General features: G+C 38.5%; 1 protein-coding gene across 4 annotated transcripts in view; it reads right to left on the reverse strand.

Moving 5' to 3' along the window:
* The window catches only part of TFDP2 (transcription factor Dp-2), a 171,714-nt gene extending 144,690 nt beyond the window's left edge, over nucleotides 1-27,024 (reverse strand). For 2 of the 4 annotated variants that reach the window (XM_027091588.1, XM_027091587.1), the window contains exon 1: nucleotides 26,727-27,022. The gene's annotated coding sequence lies outside the window, so the exon portion shown is untranslated. Of the gene's footprint in view, nucleotides 1-26,726 lie in introns of all 4 variants that reach the window. The other 2 variants (XM_027091591.1, XM_027091589.1) reach the window with 2 other exon arrangements.
* Nucleotides 27,025-27,234: the final 210 nt, after the last annotated feature.

The raw sequence follows: 27,234 nt of genomic DNA on the forward strand, positions 1-27,234 counted from the left end.
AAAAAAAAAAAAAAAAAAAAAAAAAAAAAAAAAAGAAAGAAAGCTGTGAATTTCTGAGTATGAATTTTGTAATCTGCCATATCACTTGTTTGAAAGAGCTTTCCAGTTGATTCTCTTGGGGCTTCTCTGTAAACAGTCAGATCATCTGTAAGTAATGATTACTTTACCTCTTCAGCCACTTTATATACTTCTATCATTCTTTTCTCTGATTGCACTAGCTGATTTCTGCAGTACAATGTTAAATAATAGTGGTGAGTGGTAATAACAGACATTCTTTCTTATTATTCTTTAATCAGACTGTTCCTTTAATGATACTTAATGAAAAATATATCCATAGGTGCTGAAAGGGCATTTGATAAGATTCCATATGCATTCTTCATAAAATATAATCTTACTAAATATTAATCATTTTCTCTTATTAAATATTTATAATGAGAATTTAACAAGACTGTATAATGAATGCATGTTAAACCTTATCAAATCTTCTAAAAGCATATTTTAGCCTTTGCTTAAAAGGCATTAGTAGTCAAAATTAAAAATAATTACTAATAAATACTTAAAGTGTTTTCTTATTGATAGAACTTATTTGTAAGAGTACGGCCCCAGTTGCTCTTTAGATGGGCAACCCTTTGACAACTTTATTTTTCCTATGGTAACCTGACAGCTTAGACTTTTCACCTCTTCTGGAGGTAGTTTTTGGTAGTTTATATTTTCCTGGATAATCATCCGTTTTGTTCAGGTTCTCAATTTATCTGCTCCCAGGCTGATATTATTCAGCCTTAGAAAGGAAGGGAATTCTGACACATGCTACAACATGAATGAACCGTGAGGACATTCTGCTAAGCAAACTAAGCCAGTCACAAAAAGACAAATACTGTAATTCTACTTACACGAAGTACTCAGAGTAGAGGCAAAATCAGAGAGTCAGAATGTATACCGAATGGTGGTTGCCAGGGGCTGGGGGACAGGGGATGGAAATGGGGGACTGCTGTTTAATGTGTATAGAGTTTCAGTTTTACAAGATGAAGAGTTATAGATATGATGAACTACATAGTAAAAAAGGCTTAAAGTGGTAAATTTTATGTTATGTGTATTTTACCCACAATAAAAAAAATTTCTTTAATGGATAGACAATAAAGTAGGGGATGAGCAAAAACAAAAAACTTTACACGGAAAAGTAAGCAAAACAGCCACACAAATTCTAGAAAATACAGAGTAAGGATTAGCCCCATCTAATTATTAAAACCAGTTATAAAGTTACAACAATTAAAATGTTATCTACTGTAAATGCAAAAGCATATAGATGGATGGACCCAAAAAACAAGTGCAAGAATAGGTTTAAATCTACAAAGAAATTTAGTATATATCAAAGTTGACACTTCATATTAGTTAGGTATAAATGGTTTAGGTAGATTACTCAATAAATAGCAATAGGATACAAGACAATTGAGTAATCATCTTAAAAAAATTAATTGGAGGGCTTCCCTGGTGGCACAGTGGTTAAGAATCCGCCTGCCAATGCAGGGGACGTGGGTTTGAGCCCTGATCCGGGAAGATCGCACATGCCATGGAGCAACTAAGCCTGTGCGCCACAACTATTGAGCCTGCGCTCTAGAGCCCACGAGCCACAACTACTGAGCCCACATGCTGCAACCACTGAAATCCGCGCATCTAGAGCCTGTGCTCCACAACAAGAGAAGCCACCGCAATGAGAAGCCCACGCAGCTCAATGAAGAGTAGCCCCCACTCGCCGCAACTAGAGAAAGCCCCCCACACAGCAACAAAGATCCAACGCAGCCCAAAACAAATAAATAAAATAAAATAAATTTATATTAAAAAATTAATTGGAGCCATAATTTGTACCTTGTTTGAAACAAATTCCAGACGGATCAAAAAATCCAATGCAATTTTTTAGGTGTTAGAAGAAAACATGGGAGCTTGATTTTTTAATCTGTGTGGAAACCTCTTCTAAAATATGAACCCAAACCCAGGAGTCATCAAAGGAAGAAAACTGATATGACTACATTTTTTTATATTTAAAGAAAACACCACAATGCAAGTCATAAGAAAAATAAACTGGAAAGTAATATTTGCAATTCACATTCCAAAAACAGAGTTAATTTCTAACCTATGAAAGCTCCTATAAATAAACAGAACATAAATAGAGTCTAAAGAAAAATGGACAAAAGATACATAACAGAAAACACAAATGGCTTTTAAACATAAAATATATTCAACCTCTCTCATAAGAGAAATACAAAATAAAGCTGTAATACACAAGATCAAAAATACTGACACTGGTATACTGTACTGAGAAAAAGGAGGGAAAACAGACTTTATCATACTTGCTGGTGGTAGAATAAATAGGTACAGTCTTTATGCAGGGTAACTTCACCATATCTATGAAAATTATACATGTATATATCCCATGAGGTTTTTTCCTAGGGTCATGTGAAACCATAGATATAAAAGATACTCACTATGGTGTCACTTTTATAGCAAAAGTTAAGACAAACCCTGTTTACCAATATTAGACTAGTTAAACAAATCATGGCCTAAAACAAGAAGTAAGGGAGCACATTGTGAACTAATAAAGAATGACCTCCAATGTAAACCTTTCAGTGAAAGGAAGCAAGTTAAAGAGAAGTACGTGAAGCATACTAGCATTTGTATAAAAAGACTACCTCCTAGGCAAGGAACTGGCTGGACATATGGCAAAGAGTGGGAAGAACACATTTTTCTTTTCTTTGATCAATTTTAATGAAATAATAAGATGAGCTACTTACATCCTTTATACATTCTGTATTTTTCCTACAAACACAAAGTACCTATGTAACACACCAATTTAATTTTTAATTCTGTATTTTCCTTCATACAGAAACAATACTTCTGGACTTCCCTGGTGGCGCAGTGGTTAAGAATCCACCTGCGAATGCAAGGGACACAGGTTCGATCCCTGGTCCGGGAAGATCCCACATGCTGTGGAGCAACTAAGTCCGTGGGCCACAACTACTGAGCCTGTGCTCTAGAGCCTGCAAGCCACAACTACTGAGCCTGTGCACCACAACTACTAAAGCCCACGTGCCCTAGAGCCCACACGCCACAACTACTGAGCCCACGTGCCTCAACTACTGAAGCCCACATGCCTAGAGCCCGTGCTCTGCAACAAGAGAAGTCACCACAATGAGAATCCCATGCACCGCAATGAACAGTAGCCCCTGCTCACCGCAACTACAGAAAAGCCCGTGGGCAGCAATGAAGACCCAATGTAGCCAAAAAAAAAAAAAAGAGAGAGAGAGAGAAACGATACTGCTTTCAAAAAATAAGTAGAAATAATATCTGAAGTACAGAGTCAGGGTATGGTTTTTGTAACATTTTAGATAGAATCCTCGCTTAAGGAGCTTGAAAAACCAGAATTATTGTATTCTAATCAAATCCTATGTAAAGAAAAGCCTTTTTCTACAATAAGGTAGAGAACTAAACAAGACCAAATTCACCATATCTGACACACAGTGCAATGTAGCGACATGTGGGATTCCAAGATAAAATTACAGGAACACAGGTTTTAAAAAGCCAGAAGATGGCACTATTACTTCATTAAAGTCTCACTGGTACCTACATCTAAGTCTCTCAAGGTCTTATTAAGAGACCTGTTTTTCCTTTTCTCTATGTCTCTGTCCTGTTGCCCTTCTGCATTCGTGCCTGTATTTACCTATCCTTCTACTCTTCACCCAAGATATGAAACTGAAATAAACATTAGTGGAAAAGGAAGATAGAAGAAATTCCTGAATTTATAACAATACTATTTTAAGTGAATACAACATATTTAAAATGTATTATAAGGTTCCTTTTGCTTTAAAATCGTAGTTGATTTACAATTTTATATAAGTTTAGGTATACAATATAGTGATACACAATTTTTAAAGATTATACTCCATTTATAATTATTATAAAATATTGGCTATATTCCCTGTGATGTATAATATATCCTTGTAGCATATTTATTTTTATACACATTAGTTTGTACCTCTTAATCCTCTAACACTATTTTGCCCCTTCTCCCTTTCCTCTCCCCACTGGTAACCACTAGTTTGTTCTCTATATCTGAGTCTGGTTCATTTTTGTTATATTCACTACTTCATCTTTTAGATTCCACATATAAATAATGTCATACAGTATTTGTTTTTCTCTGTCTGACTTATTTCACTAAGCATAACACCCTCCAAGTCCATCCATGTTGTTGCAAATGGAAAATTTTTATTCTTTTTAACGACTGAGTAGTATTCCATTGATGTGTACCACATCTTCTTTACCTACTCATCTGTTGATGGACACTTAGACTGCTTCCATATCTTGGCTACTGTAAATAACGCTCCTATGAACACTGGGGTTCATGCATCTTTTTGAATTAGTGTTTTCCATTTTCTTCAGATACATACACATGAGCGGAATTGCTGGATCATATGGTAGTTCTATTTTTATTTTTTTGAGGAACCTCCACACTGCTTTCCACAGTGGCTTCACCAATTTACACTCACAGTGTACAAGGGTTCCCTTTGCTCCACATCCTGGCCGACATTTGTTATTCGTGGTCTTTGTGATGATAGCATTTCCGACAGGTGTGAGGTGGTATCTCATTGTGGTTTTGATTTGCACTTCTCTGATGATTAGCAATGCTGAACATCCTGTGATGTGCCTGGTGGCCATCTGTATGTCTTCTTTGGAAAAAATGTCTGTTTGGGTCTTCTGCCTATTTTTTGATTGGGTTGTTTGTTCTTAAGATTGACATGTATGAGCTGTTTATATATTTTGGGTATTAATCCCTTACCAGTCATATCATTTGCAAATATTTTCTCCCATACAGTAGGTTCTCTTTTTGTTTTGTTGATGGTTTCGTTTGCTGTGCAAAAGCTTCTAAGTTTAATTAGGTCCATTTGGTTATTTTTACTGTTGTTTCCTTTGCCTTAGGAGACAGATCCAAAAATATGTTACTACAATTTATGTCAAAGAATGTTCTGCCTATGTTTTCTTCTAGGATTTTTATGGTTTCCAGGCTTGCATTTAGGTCTTTAATCTATTTTGAGTTTATTTCTGTATATGGTGTGAAAAAATGTTCTAATATCTTTCTTTTACATGTAGTTGTCCATAAGGTTCTTTTGTTAAATATGAAAACACAGGTTTATATCCATTCTCTTTTGAAACTACACTAAAATGAAGACTAAAGGACTAAAAAAGGATAAAACCATCAAAAAAATATACATATTGGTACTACCCTGGTGGTCCAGCAGTTAAGACTCCACGCTCCCAATGCAAGGGGCCTGGGTTCCATCCCTGGTCAGGGAACTAGATCCCGCATGCCACAAGTAAGAGCCCGCATGCCACAACTAAGACCCAGCAGAGCCAAACAAATAAATAAATATTTTTTAAAAAACATATACATATGTAGCATGAAAGGAAACATCAGGGACATAAATACAGCTTATTGAAGCTAGATAGAGGGTAGCTGAACTTGGCTTGGTAAAACAGAACAAGCCAAACCCTATATGCACGTGAGGGCAGGTGAGGGTATGAAACCAATAAGCTGCAAACACAACAGAAAGGCTTAAGAATGGAGACATCTGGGTCGGGGCTGAAAATAGGAAAATTGGTTGAAAGGCTGTATAAGGAACAGGTTTCACCCAGAAGCCTTATCATGTAGCCAAGAAACTGCTTCTCCTGCACCCTAGCAAGAGACAAGTGATTTGTCTTAAGACACTGAACTAGACAGGATGTAGAAACCAGGTACACACAGGGGTTGTGTGTCACAGCATACCACAAAGAGATTAAATTAAGATTCACATGCTGAACAGTGGACCCCAGCCCTCTTCCCCAAATCTGCTTCTAGAACACAAGCCAATCAAGCAGGAGACTAGGAGATTCCTCCATAGGGAATCTGACCCAAGAGAAGAGACCCTCAATCACTCCATCACCCTGTATTAAGACTTGCAGTTAACAACTCCCCACGGACAGAGTTTTTACTGTCTCACTCTTTAAACAGATGGCCAAAGTTTACTGAACAAATGAGGAAAGTCTCTAACATGAAATAGAGACTGAATTAACAAAACAGAAGGAAAAGAAAGGAAGGAAGGAAGAGGAAAGAAAGAAAAGAAGGGGAGAAAGAGAAAGAAAGCAAAGGAAGAGTGGGAAATCTACAAACTAGAACAAAAAGCTTTTTAAAATTAGAAAAAAATAAGAATCACAAATCTAGAATGTCCAACTAAAAGGGAATTCTAGAAAAAGAAAAGAGAAAAGAAGGAAAGAAATTATACCCCCAAAAGGACATATTTGTTTCTGGTAACACAGTGAACTAAAGGGTCTGTAAACTTCACCTTAACAAATATCTAGAAATGTTGGATAAATTAAAATACATATTCTCTCAAATGCTAAGCTCACAAGAAAGCAAAGTTTTCAGCTGCCATGGAGGAATTTGTCAACACAAATAACCAAAACTTTTAACTTTTAATGGCCTTAAAGTGACAAGAGACGAGGCTTTGGGAATCACATGAAGTGAAGAGTTGGAATTAAGGCCCCACTCCCTTTTTTTTTTTTTTTTCCCACCCCGTTTCAAACATTCTCAGTGAAAGGATGGACTAAGGGAGGAGAAGGAAATCAACCACCAGCAAAGACAAGAAAATGTCTCTATCTAGCTCTGGAAACTAGGGGAAAAAGAGGTCTCCTAAAAATCCTTAGATTCAGGTATCATAATGATCTCCAATTAAAAAAAAAATTCATCCAGACACAGCAAAACACTAAAAATAAAGAGATCTTAAGAACAAGCAGAGAATGACACCAAAGGCACAGGCAGCAGAAGACAAAACAGACAAACAGAACTTCATGAAAAATTTAAAATTCTGCGCATCAAAAGACACTATCCACAAAGTAACAAAGCAACCCACAGAACAGGAGAAAATATGTGTAAATCATACATCCAACAAGGGATCAACATCCAGAATATGCAGAGAACTCTTAAAACTCAACAACCAAAAAAAGAAAAAAAAAAACAGCCAAACAACCCGATTCCAAAATGGGCGAAGGACTTGAATAGACTTTCTTCCAAAGAATATGTACAAAAGGCCAACAAGTACATGAAAAGATACTCAACATCACTAATCATTAGAAAAAGGCAAAATAAAATCACAGTGAGGTTCTCTCTCACACCCATTAGAATGGCTACCCTCAAAACAAGAAGCGTTGACAAGGATGTACAGAAGTCGAGACTTTTGTACACTGCCAGTGGGGATATAAAATGGTACAGCTAGTGTGGAGTTTAAACAGTATGGAAGTCCTGAAAAAATTCAAACTAGAATTACCATGTGATCCAGAAATTCCACTTCTGGATATATACTCGAAAAAACTGAAAGCAGGGTCTCAAAGAGATATTTGTACACCCATGTTCACAGCAGCATTATTTACAACACCTAAAATTTGGAAGTAACCCAAGTATCCATAGAGAGATGAATGGATGAGTAAAATATGCTACCTATACACATACAATGGAATATTATTCGACCTTAAAAAAGAAGAAAATAATGACACGTACTCTAACATGGATGAACTCTGAGGACACTGTGCTTAGTGAAATAAGCCCATCACATAAAGACAAATACTGTATGATTCTATGATTTATATGACTACTTAGAGTAATCAAAATCATAGAGACAGAAAGTAGAATGGTGGCTGTCAGGGGCTGGAGAAGGGGAAAATGGGTGCAGAGTTTCAGATTTCAAGACGAAGAGTTCTGGAGATGGTGGTGATGATTGCACAACAATATGAATGTACTTAATGACACTGAACTGTATCCTTTAAAATGGTTAACACAGTAAACTTTATGTTATGTGTATTTTACTACAATTTTTTAAAACTGGGGAAAAGAACACAGAGAGAAAAACAGATTATCTACAAGCAAATGACAATTAGACTGCAGAAGACTTCTCAGCAGCAGTAAAAGCAAAAACACGGTGAAGTGATATCCTCAAGGTGTTAAGGGAAAATAATAGCAAACTAGAATTCTAAACTATTTTAGAATAGTTTTCACCTAAAAATAAGCGTGAAATAAAAGACACTTTCAGTGAGTTTACCTTCAACAGACATTCAATAAAGAGGCATCCAAAGGATATACTTCAGGAAAATGGAAAACTAAACTGAAAATGCAAAAGAAATTCAAGGAAGAGAAATAAAAAAGGTACTAGTATATATAAACATACATCATCTGTATGACAGTTATACTGAATAATTTTAGAAGATGAAGAAAGTGGGGGGAAGAACAGGAGGAAATATGCCTGGACAACAATAATATAAGAAGGGAGGCATTTGATCAGAATTAAAGGGCCTTGTGCTGTTTAGAAAATACTGTGTTAAATTAAATATGCTCACTAAAAATGTAAAGGCAACCACTTAAAGTATAAAGGAATTATCAAAAGCTGGTAGGATAGAAAAACAGAAGCAGCACAGAAAAAGCAATATAAATGGATGGTAGAAAGAAATGCAAATACATGAATAAACTCGTTAGTCAAAAAGATTGTCACATTGGGTTTAAAATAAACAATAAAATGGAAAACAAAATCCAACTGCTCTTTGCAGTATCTAACACATACCTCCACAGAAAGTAACAGAATGAAAAAAGACAATGTGACTCTATAAACACACAAAGGGTCTTCACAGTAAGAGCATTATAGAGGATAAAGAGGATATAACGATTAAAGGTTCTTTTCAGCAGGAAGACACAAATATTCTAAATTTGAATGTATTTTATAACAGTTCACAAATGTATAAAGAGAAAAAAGACAAATTTACAAGGAGAAACTGAGAAATCTACAACTATAAAAGAGATTTTAACATACACCTCTCAGTAATGATGAGTCGAACAGACAAAATAAGAAAGTCAGTAAGGGTATACACAAAATTTCATCAACACAATTAGTAAGTGTGGTCTAAGAGACATATGTACCAACCTGCCCCCAAAATGGGAGAATACACATTGTTTTCCAAAGAATTCTCTTCAAAACAATGCCTCATTTGATGAGCTCAGTATAACCCTTACACCAAAGCCAGATAATAGGAACAATATGTTAAACTACAGTCGAGTTTAACTTACGTACAGCAACAAAATCAATACAGAAAAACACAAAAATCAATAAACACTAGGAGGATTACAAGGGTAAAGAAAGTCCAATAGTAGGAAAGATTAAATAATAATAAATTACAAGAAATGTATAAAAACTTGTATGAGGGAATTGAAAACATATGTCTACACAAAAGCCTGCACACAAATGTTCATAGCAACATTATTATAATAGCCAAAAAGCGTAAACAAACTCAGTGTCTACCAACTGATGAATGGATAAATAAAAAGGACTATATCTATACAACGGAATGCATATTATTTGGCAATAAAAAGGAGATGAAGTATTGTTACGTTACACTATGTATAAACCTAGAAAATATTACACTAAGTGAAAGAAGGCAGTCACAAAATGCCACATGTTGTATGATTTAATTTAAATATGATTTAGATATTATACATGAATAGTTCATTTATATGAACTATTCAGAGGAGGCAAATCCAAAGAAACATAAAGTAAATTAGTAGTTGCCCAGGGCTGGAGGGAGAAGGGAATGAGGAGTGACTGCTAAAGGGCACAGGTTTCTCTTCGGGTTACTGGGAATGTTCTGGAATTAGGTGGTGGTGATGGCTGCACATCTCTGTGAATATATCAAAAACCACCAAATCATATACTTTAAAAGGTGAATTTTATGACAATTATAATGCAATAAAGCTTTTAAAAAAAAAAAAAAAAGGAAATTTTTCAATACTAAAGAAGATCTGAACAACAGAAAGACATACCCTGTTCTTGGATAAGACAATTGAACATTATAAGGATATAAATTCTCCCTAAGTTAATTTATAAATTCAATGTAATCCCAATAAAAATACTAACAACCCATTTTATAGAGTTAGACAAGTTGATATTAAAGTTGACATAGAGGGACTTCCCTGGTGGCGCAGTGGATAAGAATCCACCTGCCAATGCAGGGGACACAGGTTTGAGCCCTGGTCCGGGAAGATCCCACATGCCATGGAGCAACTAAGCCCATGCACCACAACTATTGAGCCTGTGTGCCACAACTACTGAAGCCCACGCGCCTAGAACCCATGCTCCGCAACAAGAGAAGCCACCGCAATGAGAAGCCCGTGCACCGCAACAAAGAGTAGCCCCCGCTAGCCACAACTAGAGAAAGCCCACGCGCAGCAACGAAGACCCAACACAGCCAAATAAATAAATAAATAAATTTTTAAAAATTTTTAAAAATAAAGTTGACATAGAAAACAAACATGCAAGAATAACTAGGAAAGTACTGGAAAAGAAAAACTATGAATGGAAAATAACCTTACCAGATATTAAAATATGCTATACAGCCTCTATAATTAAAACACTGTGGTACAGATGCACGAATAGGCCAGTAGACCAGTGGACAGAATAGAAAGTACAGAATTAGACCGAAATACAAATGGAAATTTAGTATATGACAAAGTTGGCATCCCCAATCATTGGGTAAAGATGGACTCTTTTCAGATTTTTTAAAAATTGTGGTAAAATACACGTAACATAAAGTTTACTATCTTAACCATTTTTCAGTTTAGAGTTCAGCAGCATCAAGTACATTGACACTGCAGTATAACCAACCTCCAGATCTCTCTTCATCGTGAAAGACTGCAACTACATAATCATTAAACAATAGCTCCACATTCACCCCTCCCCCTAGCCCTTGACAACCACCATTCTGCTTTGTCTCTCTGAGTTTGACTGCTCTAAGTACTTCATATAAATGGAATCATACAGTATTTGTCTTTTTGTCACTGGCTTATTTCACTTAACAAGTTCCCAGGGTTCATCCATGTTATAGCATGTGTAAGAATTTTCTTCCTTTTTAAGGTTAAACAATATTCCACTGTATGTATATACTACATTTTGCTAATCCATTCCTCTATTGATGGACACGTGGGTTGCTTCTATCTTCTATAAACATGGGTGTAAACATGAGTGTACAAATATCTCTTTGAGGCTCTGCTTTCAATTCTTTTGAGTATTATATCCAGAAGTGGAATTGCTGGATCACATAGTAATTCTACTTTGAATTTTTTGAGGAACGTCTATACTGTTTTCAACACTGGCTGTACCATTTTATAAATTTTACCACCGACAGGGTAAGGGTTTCAATTTCTCCAACCAAGGTTCCAATCCTCACCAACACTTGTTATTTTGTTTTATTGTTTTTTTTTTTAATAGGCGTCATCCTAATAGGTATGAGGTGGTATCTCACTGCGTTGTTTTTTTTGTTTGTTTGTTTGTTTTGGGGGGTACGCAGGTCTCTCACTGTTGTGGCCTCTCCTGTTCCGGAGCACAGGGTCCGGACGCACAGGCTCAGCGGCCATGGCTCACGGGCCCAGCCGCTCCGCGGCATGTGGGATCTTCCCGGACCGGGGCACAAACCCTTGTCCCCTGCATCGGCAGGCGGACTCTCAACCACTGCGCCACCAGGGAAGCCCTCTCACTGCGGTTTTGACTTGCATTTCCCTAATGATTAGTGGATGTTAAATATCTTTTCATGTGCTTTTTGGCCATTTGTATATCTTCTTTGGAGAAATGTCTATTCAAGTCTTTTACCAATTTTTTTTTTTTTGGCTGTGTTGGGTCTTCATTGCTGCACACAGGCTTTCTCTAGTTGCAGCAAGCGGCGGGGGCTACTCCTCGTCGTAGTGCATGGGCTTCTCACTGCTGTCGCTTCTCTTGTTGCAGAGCACGGGCTCTAGGCATGCGGCCTTCAGTAGCTGTGGCACTCGGGCCCTGGGGGGTGCGGGCTTCAGTAGTTGTGGCACAGGCTCAGTAGTTGTGGCTCTCGGGCTCTAGAGCGCAGGCTCAGAAGTTGTGGTGCACGGGCTTAGTTGCTCCACAGCATCTGGGATCTCCCCGGACCAGGGATCGAACCCATGTCCCCTGCACTGGCAGGCGGATTCTTAAGCACTGCACCACCAGGGAAGTCCTTTTGCCAATTTTTGAATCAAGTTGTTTGGGTTCTGGTAGAAGTTCTTTATATATTCTAGATATTAACGCCTTATGAGACATATGATTTGCAAATATTTTCTCCCATACCATAGGCTGCCTTTCACCCTTAATGGTGTCTTTTGATGCAGACATTTTTAATTCTGATGTAGTCCAATTTATCTATTTTTACTTTTCTTACCTGTGCTTTTGGTATCATGTCCAAGAAATGACTGCCAAATCCAACATCATAAAGATTCTTACCTATGTTTTCTTCTAAGAATTTAATACTTTTAGCTCTTAAGTTTAGGTCTTTGATTCATTTTGAGTTAATTGTCATATATGGTATAAAGGCCCAATTTTTTTTTTTTTTTCACATGGATATCCAGTTTCCCCAACATCATTTGTTGAAAATACCACCCTTTCCCCATTGAATGGTCTTGGCACCCTTGTCAAAAATAACTTGCCCATATATGCAAGGGTTTATTCTGGGCTATTATATTCTGCTGATTTTTATGTCTGTCTTTATGCTAGTACCACATTGCTTGATTACTGTAGCTTTGTAATAAGTAGTGAAATTGGGAAGTCTGAGTCCGCCAGCTTTGTTCCCTTTCAGGATTATTTTGGCTATGTGAGGTCCCTTGAAATTCTATATGAATTTTAGAATGGATTTTTGTTTCTGTTAAAAAACAGAAATTGGGATTTTGATAAAGATTGCACTGAATTGGTACATCACTTTGTGTGGTATTGACATTTTAGCAATATTAAGTCTGCCAGTCTAGGAACACAAGTTGTCTATTTATTTGTGTCTTCTTTAATTTCAGCAATGTTTTGTAATTTTCCATGTACCAGTGTTTTGCCTCCTTGATTAAGTTTATTCCTAAAGTATTTTCTTCTTTTTTCTTTTTCATGCTATCCTGAACAGAATTGTTTTCTTAATTTCCCCTTTGGATTGTTCACTACGTTAGTGTGTAAAAATGCAACTGATTCTTTTGTGTTGATTTTTTTATCCTGCAACTTTGCTGAATTTGTTCATTAATTCTAATAGGTTTGGGTATGTAGAATCTTTAGGGTTTTCTACATATAAAGATCATATTGTCTGCCAGTGGAGAAAATTTTGCTTCTTCCTTTCCAATTCAGATGTCTTTTACTTCTTTTTCCTGACTAATTGCTCCAGTTAGGACTTCCAGTACTATGTTAAATAGAGTGGTGACTGCAGACATCCTTGTCTTGTTCCTGAACTTGAAGAAAAGCTTTCAGTCTTTCACAACTCAGTGTGATGTTAGCTGTGGGCTTCTCCTATAGGGCCTTTTTACATGTTGAGGGAGTTCCTTCTATTCCTAGTTTGTTGAGTGTTTTTATCATAAAGGGTGTTGAATTTAGTCAAATACTTTTCAGTATCAACTGAAAAGATGAACTTTTTAATAAATGGTGCTGGGCAGTCATTCTGAAAAAGATAAAATTAGATCCATATCTCACACCATACACACAAATAAACTCCAAAAGGATTAGAGATCAAGATTTAAAAAATGAAAGTGGGCATCCATCAACTTAACCAAGGTAAACAAGGTTAAACAAGGTAAATATCACCAATGATAAAACATATTGACATGACGAAGCCCTTGATGAGCTCTGTGACAGACAGACACATCATTTTTTGTGGTATTTTTAGTAAAAAGGCATAACCATACTCCAATCATGAGACAACACTGGACAAAGTCAAATAAAGGATATTCTGGAAAATATATGATCGGTACTCTTCAAAAGTGTCAAGGTCATGTAACAAAGAAAAACTGAAGGCTGTTAGAGAATAGAAAATACTAAGGAGAAACAACTAAATGCAATGTGGGAGCCTAGACAGGATCCTGGAACAGAAAAATGTCATTACAGAAAAAAATGATGAAATTCAAATTAAGGTCTGTAGTTTAGTTAATAATATTGTCCTGATGTTAGTTTCTTGCTCCTGATAATTATGCTATGGTTATGAAAAGGTTAACATTAGGAAGTTGTATCTTTCCTGTAAGTCTAAAATTAGTTTAAAGTAAAAAAGTTTAAAAAAAAGAAATACAGCAATAATTATACCACTAAGAGTGATAACCATCAAAAGAACTAAAAGCAGATATGGTTAAAGGTAGTTTTACTAATTCATGCTGTTAGAAATCAAGATAGTTCCCCTTGGGGAAGAGGTGTTCGTGACTGGAAAGGGCAGTAGGGTGCTGTTAATCGTCTGTTTCTGGATCTAGGGTGCTAGTTACACTGATGTGTTATTTAGTTAGTGAAAATTTGTCCAATTTTAGGTATCTATCATCTTTCAGTAAAAAAGCAGTTTTTAAAAACATAGTTTTACCTCTGGATAGTGAGATGAAAAATATGAAGATTCTTTTTCAGAAAATTTTAAATCGGTAACTGCCAAATATTAATACAAGAAGTCAGAAAGGCAAGCATGAGACCCTAAGCCCAGAAGAATATAGAAAGCACAACTGGTCTATTTTATTTCCCCGTCGTCAGCAACTGATCTCCTATATTCCTCTTGAGAAAAAGTGGGATTTGTGCAAGATAACCAAGAGCTAAGACTAAGAGTAGATATAACAGGGGGTATCGGGCTTCCCTGGTGGGGCAGTGGTTGAGAATCTGCCTGCTAATGCAGGGGACACGGGTTCGAGCCCTGGTCTGGGAGGATCCCACATGCCGCAGAGCAACTAGGCCCATGAGCCACAACTACTGAGCCTGCGCGTCTGGAGCCTGTGCTCCGCAGCAAGAGAGGCCGCGAGGGTGAGAGGCCCGCGCACCGCAATGAAGAGTGGCCCCCGCTTGCCACAACTAGAGGAAGCCCTCGCACAGAAACAAAGACCCAACACAGCAAAAATAAATTAATTAATTAACAGGGAGTATCTTCAAGGGAACTATCAGACACAACAAGATTCACACAGTAAGCACTAGATAATGTAAACTGTGAGAGAGCTTCTGATATCGGACATAAAAATTTTACCAAACACACACTGGTTACTTAAGATAGATGTAGATTCAATGTGAAAAATTCATCTAAGTTGCTAGTAGTCACAACATGAAAAAATGCTTCATATTGTTACAGAAAGTCTAAAATATAACTAGATGGTGATCTGAGAATTACTCTACCCTTGATATAATTAGGATAATAAAAAACAGTCAGAAAAAGTTTTACACAAATTACTAAGTCAAACGAGTGTCATAGTTCCCTGTTTCCACTCAAGGTCAATCTGAGTCAAAGTGTTTCTTTCCGGGGTGAGTACTGGAGTGAATTTTACACAAACAGGAAGAGGTACTAAATAAGTCAGAGGCTTTTGACCCTAAGATAATACCTAACTAGACAGTCTGAGCTCTATGCTACAGTTGATCAGAATGCTTCAATATATACCTAGAGTTAAACGTGAAGAGAAAAAAAAAAAATCCTTCTGTACAATATTTTCTACTTTGGTGAAAAAGATATGTACTATCATTCTTATTTTCAAGATCAGCTTGGTGCTTTGTGACCACCTAGAGGGGTGGGATAGGGAGGGTGGGAGGGAGATGCAAGAGGGAGGAGATATGGGAATATATGTATATGTAGCGCTGATTCACTTTGTTACACAGCAGAAACTAACACACCATTGTAAAGCAATTATACGCCAATAAAGATGTTTAAAAACACCAACAAAACACATTCCTTGTTGCATATTCAATTCACCAGGCATATCCACAGCCCTGTTGATAACAGCATCATTACCCACTGCTTTTTTTGACTATGAAATACATGCGCTCCTGCTCTGTGACGAACAGTAAACACTGCCCCTATTATTTGCTATTATATTTTTATTTTTCTTACTTTTCAGAACACTTTTAGCCTTTTTCTCTTCTTTCGTCACAACTTTAAGATTTTACATCATTTCATAATACCCAACTTTTTTTCTTTTAGCCCATACATATTTAATTTTTAAACAAGTCAAAAGGACATGGTAGCATATAACATAGGCATTAAGATAAATTAAAAATTTATGTTACAAAGGAGTTAGGTTAACGTCTTATCTAAGCATGTCCTTGTTTCTATTCACAGTAAACCAGTCACTATAACATATTCACACAGTCATAATCAGGATTTAACCAATTAACTGAAATACAGCTGAAATGAAGATATCACAACATTATACAGAAATGGTCTATTTTTAAATTATAGTAAACAGTGATGCTAGAGAAAGGATGATCAATCAAAAACGGTGGCTAATTTTCAAATCACTTACTTATATTAGGATCAATTCACAATGCTCTAGGAAAAACAGAAACTATACTGGAAAGACTCAACTAAGAAGACCCTATAAAGATGTCTGGGTTCTTGCATTAATGTTGAAGGTCTATTTTATTTTATTATTATTTTTGCAAAACTTTTATTTATTTATTTATTTATTTAGCTGGGTGATCAGAGTGACTTTTTTTTTTTTTTTTGCGGTACGCGGGCCTCTCACTGCTGCGGCCTCTCCCGTTGAGGAGCACACGCTCCGGACGCGCAGGCTCAGCAGCCATGGCTCACGGGCGCAGCCGCTCCGCGGCATGTGGGATCTTCCCGGACCAGGGCACGAACCTGTCTCCCCTGCATCGGCAGGCGGACCCTCAACCACTGCGCCACAAGGGAAGCCCAACTTTTTTTTTTTAACATAAGTATAGGTAATTTACAAGATTGTGCTAATATCTGCTGTACAGCCAAATACGGAAGAAAAGGCCTAAACATTTCAGTGACATAATATAGTGGAGTGGCTAGCACTACAGTCAGACAGATTCATGTTTGAGCCCCAGCTCTGCCATCACTCTTTCTAATCCCAGTAAAACAATTTATGTCCTCACCTATAACATGAAAAACAATTAAACCTATCTCACACACTGCTGGGCAGGACTACATGAGGTCCTCAGCACATTGTCAGTGTTCGCAAAGTAAGCCATTAAAATTCATAATGAATACAAAGCTTTCAGATTTTGGATCTTTATTTTCTCACTTAATCCTTGAAAATATGTTGTGGTCTTTTACATTTTGTAGGTTATGAAAGAACAGCCTTGTAAACAGGATTTCACTTTTTTCAATGAGCTGCTTATATTAGAATCTCTTATTTTCTTTACTTACTATGATCTTTCTCATTTCACTTGAAATTACTTTCTTTTATTGGGAAGAAGGGTTTTGTAGGTAGTGACCCCTTTCTAAAAAGTCTTTTCCTTAGCATTAGTTTCACATGCTTTTGCTTAGTATTTCAGTTTCTTCAAATTTATTCCTATTTTATGTTGCTTATATCAAGAGAAGAAATTCAATTGTCTTGAACATTTCCCCCAGAGTGTAACTTCAATTAGCCTATGAAATTAATAACTCGGAACAGATCTTAGAGTTATAGTATCTAATAGTCCAGATTATCCCAAGAATACTGCTGGATCTGATATAATAACAATAAAAGAAAATAATTTGACTTGGGAAGAAGGAATATTTTAAGTTCTTTCAGAAAGAGCTCATTTATAAGAAATATTTAGCTGCTTTTACACTGTAATTAACTAGTTTACTAATTAATTAAGTTAGCAAGTATTTGCTCAAATGTTAAGGTCAATGGAAGAAGTTACGGCGTTTTTCACAAAGATTTTCAGTGTATGTTTCTCAGAATGTCTCCACAGGTAATATATTCTGTTACCTTTGAACACTGATGTGTTCAACTCAAAAATACATAATCACGGGGCTTTCCTGGTGGCGCAGTGGTTAAGAATCTGCCTGCCAATACAGGGGACATGGGTTCGAGCCCAGGAAGATCCCACATGCCGCAGAGCAACTAAGCCCGTGCACCACAACTACTGAGCCTGTGCTCTAGAGCCCACGAGCTACAACTACTGAAGTCTGCGCACCTAGAGCCCGTGCTCCACAACAAGAGAAGCCACCGCAATAAGCAGCCCGTGCACCGCAATGCAGGGGACACAGGTTCGAGCCCTGGTCCGGGAGGATCCCACATGCCGCGGAGCAACTAAGCCTGTGCGCCACAACTACTGAGCCCGTGCACCACAACTACTGAAGCCCGCGCGCCTAGAGCCTGTGCTCCTCAACAAGAGAAGCCACTGCAATGAGAAGCATGTACAGAAGTTGTTAAGAGAGGAAATCCTAAGAGCTGTCATCACAAGGAGAACAATATTTTTCTGGTTCTTTAGTTTTGTATCTGTATGAGATGATGGATATTCACTAGGCTTATTGTGATAATCCCTTCACGATGTATGTAGAAAAATCATCATGCTGTCCACCGAAACTTCTGCAGTGCTTTTGACAGCTATATCTCAATAAAACTGGAAGAAAAAGAACATATGCAACTAACAAATAACAGTCAATAAAATCATTTCTAGGCTAAAGAAAGTTTGGAAAAACTGTTAGATAAATGATTCTGCACTAATTGATACATTTTAAGCTACAAAGTCTTTACAAGTAGGAATATTTTGTGAGCATAGTGATTATGTATTTTTTTTTAATTTATTTATTTTTGCCTGCGTTGGGTCTTTGTTGCTGCGCGTGGGCTTTCTCTAGTTGTGGTGAGCAGGGGCTACTCTTCGTTGTGGTGCGCAGGCTTCTCACTGCGGTGGCTTCTCTTGTTGCGGAGCACGGGCTCTAGGTGCGCAGTCTTCAGTAGTTGTGGCACACGGGCTCAGGAGTTGTGGCTCGCTGGCTCTAGAGAGCAGGCTTCAGTAGCTGTGGCACACGGGCTTAGCTGCTCAGTGGCATGTGGGATCTTCCCAGCCCAGGGATCGAACCCGTGTCCCCTGCATTGGCAGGCGGACTCTTAACCACTGTGCCACCAGGGAAGTCCCAGAACGGAGTCGTAACCACTGGATCGCCAGGCAGGTCCCACAAACTCATTCTTTAACAACAACATACTTGGTTCTTTTCAAAATAAAACGGAATCTGTTACATAAACTTATTATGCTTTTGAGTATTAAAAAAAAAAAAAAGAAAGATTTCTCTTTTCCAAATACTTTCCCCTATTCTATCTTTCCCTGCACTTAGAATTCTTCAAGGGCTGAGGCCATGTCATGCTCTTCTGTCAGTTCAGTGGCTCACACAGTGCCTGTAAGATAGTAAGCGCTCCGTATCTGTCAGCTGAGTGACTCACACACAGACCAGCTGCTGAGGAATCACCACTGCTCCATGCCTACTATCTGGCTGATGGTTCATATCATCTCTAAGAATAAGTAAGGTAAAAAATAAAGAGGGCGGGGGAGGCTTGAATTTAAAAGGCTAGTAAACAGAATAAAGGAGTTGGAAAGTAGTGAAAAATTAAAATCTTATTAGATCATTAAACATTTTTCCAGTGGGGAAGAAAATACTTTAAAGAAATACATGCATTTTAAAAACAGGGACTTCCCTGGTGGAGCAGTGGTTAAGAATCCGCCTGCCGATCCAGGGGACTCGGGTTTGAGCCCTGGTCCGGGAAGATCCCGCATGCGGAGCAACTAAGCCCGTGCGCCACAACTACTGAGCCTGTGTTCTAGAGCCCGCGAGCCACAACTACTGAGCCCACGTGCCACAACAACTGAAGCCCGCGTGCCTAGAGCCCGTGCTCCACAACAAGAGGAGCCACAGCAATGAGAAGCCCGCGCACTGCAACGAAAAGTGACCCCCCACTCGCCACAACTAGAGAAAGCCCATGCACGGCAACAAAGACCCACGCAGCCAAAAGCTAATTAATTAATTTAAGGAAAAAACATGAAGGACGTCTCTAGTGGTCCAGTGGTTAAGACTCCACTTTTCCACTGCAGAGGGCACGGGTCTGGGAGCTAAGATCCTGCATGCTGAGCAGTCCAGCAAAAAAACAAAACAAAACAAAAAAGATGATTCTGGCTGCAATGCTTAAGGACTGGAGACAGAAAAAGATCAAAGAAGGAAGGTCAAAAGGAAGCTATTATTGTAGAGAAAAGGAATGGAGGCCCAGACTATGGTAACAACAGTAGGAATGGCAAGAAACGGACATGGATTACCTTTTTGCTTCAGGTATCTCTGTCAAGAAAAATTCTCTTCCGATTGGATGGGGTTAAACGAGCATCGGTATCTTGCACAAAATGTGCATTTAATAAATTTAATCAATGAATTAATGGAAACCAAAGCTCAATATAGATGAGAAGATTCTAAAGAGAGTTCCTAACTGCTCTAAGGAAACCTTCAACAAGGTGTATCACTCCCGATGAAATGTCCATGCAGCTGCTAGGGAAAGGGGATCCTGCCAACTACTGATCACCGAAGTTAAATGTAACTCTAGACAAGATTTTAGAGCCATTACTGAGAGAAGTCTATGAACACAGAAAAAGCAATAACCAACCTATGCTCCTGGAAATCAGTGTAGTTTCATTAAGGATGAGTAATGACAGATTAATGCTCTTTTTTTTTTTGACAGTTATTAAACAGATAGGATTTTTTTAATGAAGTATATATAAAGTTACCTGGGTTTTAGGAAGGCAATTGTTAAAGTTCCTTATATTTTCCTTGTGAAAACCTAAAACTATTTGAGGTAGATAATGATAAATTAGCTGGATTTCTAATTAGCTGAACAACTTGAATCAAAGAATTAACAGGTTTTTAAAAATCAGCATTATGAGGTCTCTAGCAGGGTTAAGAGCTCTGCTCCTAGGCCCATCTAGTCAACATTTTAATAATATTTGCATGAAGGCTATGTCAGCATTATCAAAACTACAGTTTATCAAATCTATGGATAAACAAATAAACTTTTTTATTGAATGACCAAATCAAGACTTTTTCTTTTTTTAGAGTCAACATACTAGAACCAATCTGACAAGATAAAATTTAATCGGGATAAATATGAAGTCCTACCAAAAAATATTCTATTAAAGAACTGGGAGAGCATGGACAAAACAACTCAAGAATGTTAGGTGAGTACAAAATCAATAATGGGTAATGCACATAGCACTTAAATGCCTTTACATATATGCATTCATTTATTCCTTAGAAGAACCCTATCAGATAGGTACTATGATAAACCCCATTTTACAGATGAGAAAACTGAGGCCCCAAAATGTTTACATAATTTACTCAAGGTCACCCAGCTGATAAACTGTAGAACCAGGATTTAAACCCAGGCAGGCTAGCCCCAGAGTTCGCCTTCTTGACAGGACATGATTGTAAATTAACAGTGCCACATGATTGCCAAAGAAGCAAGTCTACCCTTCATCTTAAATCAGAGAGGTAACTTACGGTCTTCTCTACTGGTTAATATCTAATTATGGGTACTACACTTTTAAGAAGAATATGGATGAACTGACACAAACCCACAAATGAGCCATAAGTAATTTGAGGAGGTGCAAATCAAAACAACAAAATCATTAGAGGAGGTTAAAGACTGAGAATATTTTGTCTAGAAAAGAAACGAATCAGGAGAGTATAGGAAGTATCTTCAAATATTTGAAAACCCACTACAGAGGGGACAGAACTAAAACCAGTGAAGATATAACTTCTAGTTCAGTAAAAGAAATAATTTTATAAAAATTAGAGTTGTCCAAATATCTTTGCCTCAGAAACTATGAATCCTCTCTCCAGAAAAATATACAAATGCACATAAAATTTCCAAGGGTTCACAAATCTACTTTTAATGTATTCATGCCCCATCCTTAGAATCATTTATCCTAAATTAAAACAGAAAAGATTCAAGTATGAAGAGGCAAATATATTTAATAATCTTTAAAACTGATTACAGCTTAAAACTTTATGATCTAAAAAGCACTGAACTTCATGCTTTCTAGTTTCCTCTAAGACACATTAAGATACATGTTACAATAAGAGCTTAAAATATGATGACAGGTTCAGAAAAAAAGTGAAATCAAGTTTGCCAAGCGACAATGTAAACTGACTATAAGTAAGTTCTGACTGTAAGAAATAATGGCTTACTATTTCATCTTTAAAAGAAACATACCTAATTTTAAAGATTAAAAGATGAGGTGCTAATATACTACTCAATAACTAATATTTAATGCCCAAATTAGAAAGTTTCCCCCTCTGCCTTTAAGACTTCATCTTAAACTCTCCCTTCTCATCTTTTAGTCCCGATTAATTGTTAAGGTTGACAAACTAAGAAACAATGGACTAGAAGTCAGAATACTAGGTTCTACTTCACTATTTTTGTCATGAATTTAATTTTGGCTTAGTCTGTTTCCTCACCACATTCTACGAACTTTCATATACCTAAATAGCCTTTAAAAATGGTGAAGTCCATATTAACAAATTGAAGGAGAAAAACCATATGATCATCTCAATAGACGCAGAGAAAGCTTTGGACAAAATTCAACATCCATTTATGATAAAAACCCTGCAGAAAGTAGGCATAGAGGGAACTTTCCTCAACATAATAAAGGCCATATATGACAAACCCACAGCCAACATCATCCTCAATGGTGAAAAACTGAAACCATTTCCACTAAGATCAGGAACAAGACAAGGTTGTCCACTCCCACCACTATTATTCAACATAGTTTTGGAAGTTTTAGCCACAGCAATCAGAGAAGAAAAAGAAATAAAAGGAATCCAAATTGGAAAAGAAGAAGTAAAGCTGTCACTGTTTGCAGATGACATGATACTATACATAGAGAATCCTAAAGATGCCACCAGAAAACTACTAGAGCTAATCAATGAATTTGGTAAAGTAGCAGGATACAAAATTAATGCACAGAAATCTCCGGCATTCCTATACACTAATGATGAAAAATCTGAAAGTGAAATTAAGAAAACACTCCCATTTACCACTGCACCAAAAAGAATAAAATATCTAGGAATAAACCTACCTAAGGAGACAAAAGACCTGTATGCAGAAAATTATAAGACACTGATGAAAGAAATTAAAGATGATACAAATCGATGGAGAGATATACCATGTTCTTGGATTGGAAGAATCAACATTGTGAAAATGACTCTACTACCCAAAGCAATCTACAGATTTAATGCAATCCCTATCAAACTACCACTGGCATTTTTCACAGAACTAGAATAAAAATTTTCAGAATTTATATGGAAACACAAAAGACCCCGAATAGCCAAAGCAGTCTTGAGAACGAAAAATGGAGTTGGAGGAATCAGGCTCCCTGACTTCAGACTATACTACAAAGCTACAGTAATCAAGACAGTATGGTACTGGCACAAAAAAGTTGGGATTTCGCCAACGCGGCTCCCCAGCCGCCTCCGGGGCAGGCTACATAGATCAATGGAACAGGATAGAAAGCCCAGAGATAAACCCACGCACATACGGTCACCTTACCTTTGATAAAGGGAGCAAGAACATACAGTGGAGAAAAGACAGCCTCTTCAATAAGTAGTGCTGGGAAAACTGGACAGGTACATGTAAAAGTATGAAATTAGAACACTCCCTAACACCATACACAAAAATAAACTCAAAATGGATTAAAGACCTAAATGTAAGGCCAGACACTATCAAACTCTTAGAGGAAAACATAGGCAGAACACTCTATGACATAAATCACAGCAAGATCCTTTTTGACCCACCTCCTAGAGAAATGGAAATAAAACCAAAAATAAACAAATGGGATCTAATGAAACTTAAAAGCTTTTGCACAGCAAAGGAAACCATAAACAAGACAAAAAGACAACCCTCAGAATGGGAGAAAATATTTGCAAACGAAGCAACTGGCCAAGGATTAATCTCCAAAATTTACAAGCAGCTCATGCAGCTCAATATCAAAAAAACGAACAAACCAATCCAAAAATGGGCAGAGACCTAAATAGACATTTCTCCAAAGAAGATATACAGATTGCCAACAAACACACGAAAGAATGCTCAACATCATTAATCATTAGAGAAATGCAAATCAAAACTACAATGAGAAATCATCTCACACCAGTCAGAATGGCCAACATCAAAAAATCTAGAAACAATAAATGCTGGAGAGGGTGTGGAGAAAAGGGAACCCTCTTGCACTGTTGGTGGGAATGTAAATTGATACAGCCACTGTGGAGAACAGTATGGAGGTTCCTTAAAAAACTACAAATAGAACTACCATATGACCCAGCAATCCCACTACTGGGCATATACCCTGAGAAAATCAAAATTCAAAAAGAGTCATGTACCAAAATGTTCACTGCAGCTCTATTTACAATAGCCAGGACATGGAAGCAACCTAAGTGTCCATCATCAGATGAATGGATAAAGATGATGTGGCACATATATACAATGGAATATTACTCAGCCATAAAAAGAAACAAAATTGAGTTATTTGTAGTGAGGTGGATGGACCTAGAGTCTGTCATACAGAGTGAAGTCAGAATGAGAAAAAGAAATACCGTATGCTAACACATATATATGGAATCCAAGAAAAAAAAAAGATCATAAAGAACCCTAGGGGCAAGACAGGAATAAAGACACAGACCTACTAGAGAATGGACTTGAGGATATGGGGAGAGGGAAGGGTAAGCTGTGACAAAGTGAAAGAGTGGCATGGACATATATATACTACCAAATGTAAAATAGATGGCTAGTGGGAAGCAGCCACATAGCACAGGGAGATCAGCTCTTTGTGACCACCTAGAGGGGTGAGAGGGAGGGAGACACAAGAGGGAAGAGATATGGGAACATATGTATATGTATAACTGATTCACTTTGTTATAAAGCAGAAACTAACACACCATTGTAAAGCAATTATACTCCAATAAAGATGTTAAAAATAAATAAAAATGGTGAAGTGCAACGTAAATATATGACTCATGCATTATGCATAAAACATAAAATATCAATAGCAAGAAAACAAAGCCTGTCTTTCTACAATGCTAAAAAAAAAAGCAAATGTATATTCACATTTCAATTCCTAATTACAAAAAGGAATCTTTGAATCCTTCAGGTTGTTTTAATGTATAATTTCCATCCACAAATGCTTTCCACATTAAGGATAAACATATCTGTGCACCCAATTTCAAGTTGTATTGAGGGGACATAGCTCACAGTTAAGAATTTGGGGTGCAAGGGAAAAACCTGAAGGTGCCAGTCGGAGGACACATTTCCAAGAGTTGGGGGAAAAAGTACATGATCACAAAATGGTAACGTGAAGTATTAAACGCTTGAAACTTCTGTTTTCCCTCTTAATTAAACAACTAGACATAAAGAGAACTCCAAAATAAGAGTTTAATGAGTCTCGGGCCTTTATTAAATATAAGCACCACATTGCTGAAACTGCAACTGTACTGCCATAACAGGGCTACAGACACCATGTCTGCCATGAGACTAGACTCTAGTTCCAGGCACAAGATGTTCTAATAAATAACAAATGCATCAAGAGCCAGCACAGAAGTGTGACAGAATCCGGGGTCTAGGCATTTGATTTTTCTCCGGGTGCTACTTGAGAATGGACACTGCCATTAAAGATTTATTACAGTAACAGGATAGTGATAAAGCTTTAGCTAAATTATAGGCCAACCAATGAAATGGAAAAGCAACATGCAATATCAGATCAACTAAATTATTTTCTGTATAATTTTGTACAGAGTTAGGGTCATGATTACACCGTACAGAGGACAGATGAATAACCTCGACTATACCTATTAGGTGAAGATGATTTCAAGCCATTAAGAGAAAAGAAAAGTGGCCCAGAAAAAAATTAGGCTATAGAAATCAAATGAAAAAACACAACACTAAGATTTGGGGGAGAAAGGGGAAGGAAGGGAATGAGCTACTGACTTACTAAAAAGAGAGCAAAGAAGTGGGACAGGGAGTCTGAGCCCTCAGAGCCAGAATGAGGAAAAGTATTCAAAGCCTCAAAGGGAGCTTCAGCAGTGAATACGGAAAGGGATGAGCCTGTTAACCATTTCAACGGAAAAAGAGAAACAATACGGGGAAGTTTTCTAAACCATCATTCACGGGGGTCAGTTAAATGCCTAACTCAAGCAGGGCAGGGCAATTAATAGGAGGTGAGCTTTGTTCCAAATGGTGACACCGATTAGTCCATTTCCTCCTGGCAACACCCTCAATAGGTGGATACTCTTTTACAGATGAAGAAACTGAGACCACACAACGCCAGGTAACAGAGACTGGTACCAGAGACGGAGCACTCATCCCCTTAGTTGCACTGTCTCCCTGCAAGAGCCTATAAAAATCTTTACCCTTTTCTGTGGAGAGAGACCTTGGCTCTCCGGAATTTCTCAAAGGAGTCTGGGCCCCAAAAGTGACCCTCTACTTGAGAGAAAAGTTCCCTTATAGAGGCTACGAGGCTCTTCCAAGCGCACGAGGCTTTAGAACTCTGAAATACACCTGGTAGAGATGGAAAACCAGACACAGAAGCTATGCTTCTCCCCTGAAGATACCGAGAAAGTAGAAAGCAGCCCTTCCTCTCTTCCACGAGGCGTGACTCAGGGACGGTGCCTCCCCCAATTTGCTCTGTGTGTCTGTGTGTGGCTGGGGGGCTGGGGGGACCGGGGGGGGGAGGGGCGGTCTCCGGTTTCCGACTCTCTTCCCCAGACATTCAAGGGTTACTCGGCCAGGCCTGGAAGAATGCGTGGGAATAAACAGATGGGACTCGGGGTGACAAGGGGACCCGGAGGCGCAGGGAGGGGAACTGGCCAGGAACACGCCGGGCCGGGTCCAGAGGCCCTCGGCACGGAGCCCGCGCCCGCACCCTGAACCTTACCGCCGCTTGGCTGCAGAAAACGAGGCGACCGCCCAGGGCTGTTCTTCGAGACTGGGGCACGTCTTCGGGCGCCGCCGCTCCAGTGGCGCCCGCGGCTGGCGGCGGCCGGGTCCCGGCCGACTCGCACGCCGGGCAGGCTGGCGATCCGCGGCCTGCCTAGTCGAGGCCCTGGAGTTCGAGGCCCCGGGACGCAGACCGCGCGCGCGCCCCTGAGCCTGCCCAAAGAGGAAGGGTCAGGGCGCGCCCGCGTACCGAGCAGCGGCGGCGGCTGCAGCCGAGACCGCTGGCAGCTTCGTCCGCCCTCGCCCGGCCAAGCCACTGCCCCGCTTCCCCCGCGCGAGCTTTGGCGGCGGAGCAGCACGGTGAGCGCCGATTGGCCCTCGGGATGAATGTCGTACGGCACCTCTTCCCACGGATTGGCCAGGCCTGCGGTGCGTGCGAGGAGTAAACAAACCCCGCCCCGAGGCTTCCCAAAGAGAGGAGGGGGCCGCGAGGTGTAGCAGCGGGG

This window comes from Aethalodelphis obliquidens, unplaced genomic scaffold, assembly GCF_003676395.1.
Source record: "Aethalodelphis obliquidens isolate GAN/ISIS:26980383/991018 unplaced genomic scaffold, ASM367639v1 scaffold72, whole genome shotgun sequence".
In the NCBI taxonomy this organism is placed as follows: domain Eukaryota; kingdom Metazoa; phylum Chordata; class Mammalia; order Artiodactyla; family Delphinidae; genus Aethalodelphis; species Aethalodelphis obliquidens.